Source organism: Panicum virgatum, chromosome 3K (genome assembly GCF_016808335.1).
Source record: "Panicum virgatum strain AP13 chromosome 3K, P.virgatum_v5, whole genome shotgun sequence".
Lineage (NCBI taxonomy): Eukaryota > Viridiplantae > Streptophyta > Magnoliopsida > Poales > Poaceae > Panicum > Panicum virgatum.
Window position 1 is genome coordinate 9,808,745 of NC_053138.1, and position 6,448 is coordinate 9,815,192.

The window sequence follows — 6,448 nt, forward strand, 5'->3', positions numbered from 1 at the left end:
TTCGGGAGAGGTCGAGGCGGCGCTTGGTGGCGGAATCCCCTGGGCTGCGACGGGCCGTGGTGCTCTCCGTTGTGCGGGAGAGGCCTCGAACAAATGGGTCTCAAGCCCATGGAGCAGGAGCCCATCAATCACTCATAGTTCTCATTTTTCCCTAAAAAAAACTCATAGTTCTCATTTTTCTTTTTTCCTCTAAAGATAAAGAAATGCATCGCGTTTTTTTAATAGAGCAGATAGCATCACGCTGGGTCGCTGGCAATGATGAGTAAAATCGCATATTCATATGATCAAACCCACGCCTACAAGAAGCTACGTTTTGGGTGGTTGAATTATTAGCCACTGAAATTTTGGTTTATCATCGGTGTCATTCAGGGGCGTAACTAGGATTTTGGGTTAGGGTGGTCCAGAGTACATACATAATACAAGTTTATAATTGCTTAAACAACTAATACTATATTAATAAAGTGTTTTACAACTTCAAACATCTTAAAAATCAATAATTAAGTCTGAATTTTGCTTATATGACGGATTGTTTGATGAATAATTACAATACTTATACTTTGAGCTACTAATTTTAGCTACGCCACTGGTGTCATTCCGTCCAAATTTTCATCCACATGCTATTAAGTGCGGATGGAAAAGACAATTTTACCCTTTAGACCTGCCTGTCAACGTCCCTCTCTTTTCTTTTCTTTTCTTTTTTTCTTTCTTCCTTCTCTCCCCACCGGCGGCGGTGGCCTCCCTGGGCTCTGCAATGCCTGCTCGCCAGCAGCACTCGGTCCGCCACCCCAGCTCCCAAGGAGCTCGCTTCGGCCTGTCGTTGCCCCTCCCAATGCCACCGAGGGAGATGAAATCGTCGTGGCTTGCACACCGCCAGCCGTCGGGGGGAGGGGGCTCACCCGCCCCATGCGCTGTAACCATTAGCAGCGGTGCTCTCTCCGACTCGCGTGCCGCCGTCACTGGGACTGGAACACGACCCTGCCTGTGCGCCGCAGTCGTGCCGCCGCTGGCGGGGGAGCGCGCCCTAACCCAGGCACCACAGCCGACACGAGGGGAGATCATCCCAGCCCGAGCACCACAGCTGCCGGGAAGGGAACTCGCTCCGGCCTGCATGCCATTGTCGTTGACGGGGAGCTCACCCGGCCTACCCCCGCGCCCCACGTTGTAGTCGCCGACTCACCGACGAGGGAGACGAGGAAGAGGACGCAAGAGAAAAAAAGAAGAAGAGAGAAGGGCGCTGATAGGTGGGTTCGAAGGGCAAAATTGTCTTTTTCATCCACAGTTAACAACTCATGGATGAAATGGCGTTGAGAGGATAAATCAAAACTTCTATGGCACTGAAGGAAATTCAAAACAACTGTGGCATACAAGGAATCCATCTAAATTTCTAAGGTATTGAGGGAATTTGCTCCAGTTTTTTTTTGATATTGAGAGAATTGGCTCTTCTTTCTTTAGTTGTTTACCCATGATGTATTGAATTTGTGGACTTGTCTTGGTTGCTTGCCTAGCACCATGTTCTGTAAGTATATTATGATAGAATAAGTGGTCAAACTTATGTTGTTGGAATCTTTTTAAAGTATAAAGAATATATTTCTGATTGAATAAAGCAGTCAAGAATTATAATAGGGTTTGGGGCTGCTCTTTGTTGGTAAGGTACGTGTGTTCTTCGCCACTACCTTTACCTTATCCTTTCGAGCATGTCTTTTTTTTCTTTAGTTTTTTAGTCATGTTGTATTGGATCAGTTTTTGTCTCGATTGCTTTCATGTTTGATAAATATGTTACATCAGAATAAGTGGCCAGAGTTGTATTGTAGGAACTCTTCTCCTTGTTCATAGACTTCTCACTTGGTGTTGCTCTTGCTACTCTTCTTTTGCAAGGTATGCGCATGCTTCTCCAATACATCCACCTCTACCACTACCTCCTCTCTAAGTCATAAAAAACCCTCGCTTCGCGTGCCTCCGTCCATCCGGCCCTGGCATAAGGAGTGTCCTCAGTCACAGCTAGTTCTGCAATAAGGTTCCTCTCGTGTCAAGCAAGGTACATAATAAGCTTCGTCCTGGCCGTTTCTGCGTCATTAAAGTTCTTAGGGGTGTTGGATCGGTAGATTTAATTTCAGCGTGGAATTCTCGCATGTTTTGGTGTTCCGAAAGGAATCTAGGTATGAGAGAAAATGAAGTGGTTGATGAAAAGGAGGGATAAAATACAGCACATCTCATTTGTGTTGCCTTTGTATTGATTTTCAAGAGTTCCTCTTTGTACGTAGGCATTGCGTCATGGAACGGATGAGCCGTTCGCCTGGGATAGTAGGGATTTCTTGAGAAAGCTTTGCATTGGACAGGTCCTGTACATATATACACTCTCATATAGTCATATTATAAGTTCTTCCTTTTTATAATAGCGTCCAACATCATTGACAACTAACATAACCTATATGGGGACTCCAATCTTTATTCACATAACTTAGTACAACACAAGACTCTTACACTCTTTATTATGTGGCTATCCTATCATGACACTACTCTTCATGACAATCTTGTCATCTCCTACTTAACCTACTTAACCTCTTATGCAATGGTATATCAAGGGGGAGGAGAGCACCCCTATTTCCATAGCTCTGGTTTTGCCATGCATCTATCTTATACACATTTCTTGTAAAATATCTAACTCTTGCTTATCTAATCATACAAATATATCTAGTTTCTAGAGTATTCCACATTTCACCATTATCTGTAATCTTCTAGAAATTTCTCACAAGTATGGTATTGCTATTTTCCACATACCCCCCTATTGCGACTGCTCACTAAAACGCAGCCTTATAAGATGTTAAACCCTTTTAGGGCAGATTTTACGCATCAAGATATGGTGCTAAAATTTACACCGCTCATATTTGTATGTTCATGTAATACTAGGTGCTTAATGTCTTGCGCACCCAATTTGGTTGCTAATTATAAAAGATTATTCTGATGTGACTAAGGAGTCATGCTATGTTTTTGTGTAACCCATAATTAGGCAGTTGTAGGTGCTCTTTTGTCAAATATTTTTAGAAAAAAGGAATCTTCCTGTGGATTCAATCTCCCTGTGTCTAGATGTCTGCTAGGACATCACAAATTGCCTTTTGCAAACTAAGTTCTTTTTGGCGGGCGATAATTGGATTAACCCATTGCATCAGATATTTCAATTGCCTTTTTTTTGCTGGTATATTTCAATTGCCTTTGGATATAACATATTCACACTGGAATTATAGGGACCGATGGGAAGCTCGATGACACAATTTTTCATTATTGTGCAGACTGCCTGAAGTCCTGAAGGATCCCCAGTCTCAACAATTAACCGTGTCCACATAATATGCGAACATGGCTATTGTTGATTTTACCACCAAAATGGCCTCATTCACTTGTTCTATAAAAAACCTTTTTATGGGTGATTCGAGAGTAGCAAGGGTTGTCAACAACCCAGTGTGCGCCAGAGAGAAAAAGCAAGAAGAAATTTGACAACTACTTTCCTCTTTCTTGTTCATCCTTTGCTTAGATTTTACTATTTCCATTTTTATTCACATATTATATTAGATTTATCGTAAATTAAATATGGCTAACTTCGATTAAATCTATAGAAAATAGAACAATTATACTAACCAACGATAATTCTATCAACATATATTTCATGGTGGACTCAATAAAACAAATTTAGTTATTATTTTTTATAAATTTAGTTAGAGCCGATTTAACTTAATTTAGAATAAACTTAATACAATATGTAACTAAAATAGAGAGAGTAGCTTACGTATATGATTAGATTCTAATATAAATTGTTATAAATTATCAAGATATCGAGACAGTACAAATATGTTCCCCATTCACAAAATACAGGGGAGTCTTTCCCACGATAACTACAAAGAAACTCATTCATTGACTTGGGAATCTGGCAATGATGAAACCTACTATATGTAAATGAGGTGAATCTCTGTAATTACTATCAATAAAATAGGCACATCCTCGTGGCGTTCGTTACAAAAAAAGAATCTCTGTAATTAATGCAGAGAAACGATAGCGACAGAAGTTCTATTCGTTTCTTTTTTCTTTTTTTTTGACACGGGAGTCTTCCTCATTTAGGTGTGTTTGCATGTGCTAAAATAGAGTTGTTAAAGTTTAGCTCTAGATGTACTAGTGGAGCTAAACATGAACTGATGAGAGCTAATCAAGAACTAGTAGATTCTAACAACTAATTAGCCATCATCTATGTAATTATATTAACCATTAGCTCATATTTTCTACTAAATGGTACATATAACTGAACTAGAGTAGCTACAGTTTTTTACTCATCTTTATCTAATACTAAAAATATGTCGTTTTGGTAATAGGAGGTGCTACAACAGTTGATCGTAAAAACATACCTCCTCTTGCTCAAATATAGAAGATCCCTTCCTCCAACCTATCCTTTGATTAATCTCTATCTCTACTATTTCTAAAGCAAGCAATGTTTCCTTGGTCCGTCAATCGGAATCCTAATAGGAGTTCGAACAAATCAATCCAAATTATAAAAGGAGTCCAGACAAATTATTCGGAATCCCAATCCAACACGGACAATCAATATCTCGCACAATCACAGCACAACCAGTACATAAAGTGAATGAACACAAAGTTGATAATATTATATAGGTCGATTATATTACTTGTAGCAACACACGTGCATTATGCTAGTCTATTATAACATTGTGGGACCGAAGCCGGCGACCAGGGGGGGTAAATGGAAGCCGATCAAAAATTTCTTTCGAAATCGATCTGTCGGCCTATATCCCGAAAATCACCACAAGCCCTCAAACCTAGGATATGAGAGAATAGCTATGGACTAGCTATCTCTTTACAAAATGCCCTAGGAAGTTGCGCGGAAGCAAAAAGAGGCAATTTGCAGAACTGAACTGCAGGGACCGGTCAGACCGGTTCAGAATACCGGTCAGACCGGTAGGAGCCACCGGTCAGACCGGTACGACACACCGGTCAGACCGGTACGACACACCGGTCAGACCGGTCCTTTCCAGATAGCTCGAAAATCAACCTCCAAACGATGAATCTTGAGCAAACGACCTTCAAATCCAACGAAACTTGGAGGATACCTTCACAACTATTCCGTGAACATATCCCCAAGAAATTTTTCCCAGAAGATTAACGGATCATAGGAAATCAAGGAAAGATCAAAGTGGATTGGGGTTTTCTCAAGAACTCAAAAACAGCAATTCGGGTGCACTTGCGATTCCAGGGGATTTAGCACTTGGCTAGAGATCAGAATTACCACAAAGAGTCCAGCAAACCACGAATCAATGAACTTGTCTCCTCCAAACACTAAACACACCAAAAGAGGAGAGTTCAAGTCCAAAGCGCGAAAAAGGAGGGGGAGGACGAGAACTCAGCACACAAGAGTGAACTCATCAGATTCAAAAGCCCTGAGGGCACGAGGAGGATAGGGCCTCCTTTCCCAAACAAATCCAACACAAGATCTCAACAATCCATAGACTAAATCTACTCTAAAGAGAAGAACAGGGGGAGAGGAACACAGGGGCGGCGGCCTGGGAGATAGAACAATTCACGGACGAAATACAAAAGCCGCAATTAACCTAACACAAGTGAATGGGTATTTATACCCGCGGGACCGGTCTGACCGGTTGGCCTGCAGCACCCCCTGTACACGATCTCATCCGACGACCGAGGTTCTTTCTTCGAAACGAAGTCTTCTCCGCGATGCCGTCGTCTTGATGAAGATCCAGTCCGCGGTTTTGGAGGGTCCGCGAAACCCGGGTAGGTGGCCGGTTTTGAGAAAACCGCCAAAACCTCACACGCGGGAAGATTCCCGCCTCCACGCCGTGGCCCTAGATGCCGTTCCCGCCTCGGCCTTCTGACGGCCATAGACGCCGCCCGACGTCCGTCACCTCCTCGCCCGCAGCGAGGCCCTAGACGCCGTCGACGCCCGTCGCCTCCGTCAGTCCCGAGACCGACGCCCGTGCCTCCACGACTTGGCGTCTTCAACCGCCGTCCGCCTCCTTGGTTTTGTGGCGCAAACCAAGAAACCCGCCTTCCGTCGCCGCTTGCGCCCTCGATCCAGGAGTGGACGCCATAGCTGCCGCCCGGTCCGAGCTCCGGTCCCGACTGCCCTTCACCGTCGTCCACCACACGGTCCATCGACCACAGCACCTCCACGACAGCTCCCCGTCGACACTCGACCCCCGTGTACCTGCAATCCAAAGACCAAGCGCACGATCACACCGCACGGTTGACAATTCACTCATCACAAGTAGGATAGAGTACTCAACATTCCTCAAACATTAATTAAAAAACATAAAAATATTATTGGTGATGGAAGAATAAAATATATAGAGTATAAAAGATGAATAATCTGCTGGAGATGCTCAAACACTCCTGAGTAATCAGTTCCAAAATTACAGTCATTTGGCATGGTTTT